Source organism: Schistocerca piceifrons, unplaced genomic scaffold, assembly GCF_021461385.2.
Source record: "Schistocerca piceifrons isolate TAMUIC-IGC-003096 unplaced genomic scaffold, iqSchPice1.1 HiC_scaffold_1086, whole genome shotgun sequence".
NCBI lineage: Eukaryota > Metazoa > Arthropoda > Insecta > Orthoptera > Acrididae > Schistocerca > Schistocerca piceifrons.
In genome coordinates, this window is record NW_025726892.1 from 27,501 (window position 1) to 30,000 (window position 2,500).

At 56.5% G+C, this 2,500-nt stretch overlaps 1 non-coding gene across 1 annotated transcript in view; it reads left to right on the forward strand.

Annotated features, from left to right (window-relative positions):
* Positions 1 to 2,283: 2,283 nt before the first annotated feature.
* Positions 2,284 to 2,500, forward strand: part of LOC124727160 — a 1,909-nt gene continuing 1,692 nt past the window's right edge. The window contains exon 1 of the ribosomal RNA XR_007006969.1: positions 2,284 to 2,500. This exon is cut by the window's right edge and continues 1,692 nt beyond it. This is a non-coding gene — a ribosomal RNA (small subunit ribosomal RNA).

Genomic DNA, 2,500 nt, shown 5'->3' on the forward strand with positions numbered 1-2,500 from the left:
TTGTACCTTAACCTAACCTATGTTGTACCTTAACCTAACCCATGTTGTACCTTAACCTAACCCATGTTGTACCTTAACCTAACCCATGTTGTACCTTAACCTAACCCATGTTGTACCTTAACCTAACCCATGTTGTACCTTAACCTAACCCATGTTGTGCCTCAACCTAACCCATGTTGTGCCTCAACCTAACCCATGTTGTGCCTCAACCTAACCCATGTTGTGCCTCAACCTAACCCATGTTGTGCCTCAACCTAACCCATGTTGTGCCTCAACCTAACCCATGTTGTGCCTTAACCTAACCCATGTTGTGCCTTAACCTAACCCATGTTGTGCCTTAACCTAACCCATGTTGTGCCTTAACCTAACCCATGTTGTGCCTTAACCTAACCCATGTTGTGCCTTAACCTAACCCATGTTGTGCCTTAACCTAACCCATGTTGTGCCTTAACCTAACCCATGTTGTCGCCTTAACGTAACCCACGTTGTCGCCTAAACCTGCTCTGTAATTGTTATACGACTCGTTCAATTACTGTAGTGTTGCCCACCCGCAACCCTCGCAATATAGTTCGCTACTCGCACTGCCCGCACCCCTGTGTATCGCTTCATGTTAAACACCTTGCAAGTCTTGCTCACTTTCCACATGCTCCTGCTGTACACTGTAATGTGGATGGCAGCAGGACGTACATGCCGCCCCTCCCCACGTCCCCACCTTGCCCCCTGCCTTCGCAAGCTGGTTGGTGAGAAGTTTGCATGTTCAATGCCCTTCGCATGCGACGTACTCAGGCTACGTTGTGGTGCGGCCTGTGTCAACTGTCCGCTGATGTCGTACGCGTGAACCACAATCTGTACTGCACATTCGTCCTTATGTACTGAATGATACATCGTGGCACATGTGTGACCGCACAACGACTGCGCCCAAAAACGGCGGACCATACAGTGCAAATATTGTGCACGCAGCTACGTGTCGTCTCCCTATGAGAGCTGGATTGCAGTGTGGTACGCCATAGAGACGTGTGGGAGGAACGGACGCCGTGGATGGCGATCAGCATGAGCTGTCTGTTGATGTATTCGGACCTAGTCGTCTCTCCTCACACACCGTGATGGCATGGTGCACCGCGTTCCATATCTGCGACATGCTACAGAGGCCGGTTGACAGTCGTTCGAGCAATGGACATCGCATACGTACGGGGGCCACCTTCCACGTATTGTCTAGGCGTGCACATTTTGTTGCGTGTATGTGGGCAGACGTAGTGTGGCGTGACACCTGACACAGGCATGCAATAATCGTTGAAGTTGCAAATGGCGATGGACGCCTGCGTTTTCTGGTGAAGTTACGCAAATGAACAAATGGTAACCTGTTGTGGTGCGGTTGTTCTCGCTAGGGGTGAATCGGTGATGGCGACGATAGGTTGAGGTACTAACCGGTTGTTCCAGCGATACCCACCATGCCGACGAAACTGAACGGCATCTGGGTGTGAAGCGATACGCGGCGGTGGCTGGGTGGGACCGTCCCCGGCCGGTGAGGGGGCGCCTCCCGGCGTGCTGGCCGCGCGGTGCGTGGGCGCACGCGCTACAGCCGGCTGGTGGGGGCGGCCAGTGGCAGGCGCGCCGGCCGACGGACGCGGCAGGCGTCGCAGCTGCGCGCCGGCGCACCCTGCGCGCGGCGCCGTGCGGCCAAAGTAGGTCCTCGCGGGCCCGGTGCGAAGCGCGGTGGACATCTTCAGTGTGCTGGTCCGATTGAGGACTGTGTGCGTTGAGGATGCGCCGCCGCCCGGCGCTCGGCGCCGCGACGCCGTCTGCTGCTCGGTCGCCCCAGCGGTTCTCGCTGGTGGTTTGTATCGCAGCTGTGCGGATGTGTTGGCGCGTGCGCTGTGCTGGGAGAGTTCGCTTCGGCACCCAAGTGGGGCTTTTGTCCTTCTGTGGCGCTGGCGTTGGAGCTGCCGGTCACCGTAGGTGGCGCGTGTTGTCTCCCGCCGGCAATGCCACGACAGCACGCTCCCGGGCCTCTGTCGGCAGCGGCAAGCTCAGTTGGGAGCACGGGTGGTCGCACCGAAAGCGTCTACTCGCCTAACTCCGGGCGATTGCGCCTCTCTCGAACCCGACCAAGTACTTGGGACGGCGCTGCGCGCCGCCGGGACCTGAGAGGGTTTCGAGGTGTATTGTGCAGGGGAGCTCAGCCTCCTCCTGTTTGCAGAATGATTGAGCGGACGCTTGCGTGTTCGCGCGGGCCCCCGGGACACACTCCCGGGCGGCCGGCTGCTCAGCTCTAGTTGACGCAGCTCCCTGGTTGATCCTGCCAGTAGTCATATGCTTGTCTCAAAGATTAAGCCATGCATGTCTCAGTACAAGCCGCATTAAGGTGAAACCGCGAATGGCTCATTAAATCAGTTATGGTTCCTTAGATCGTACCCACGTTACTTGGATAACTGTGGTAATTCTAGAGCTAATACATGCAAACAGAGTCCCGACCAGAGATGGAAGGGACGCTTTTATTAGA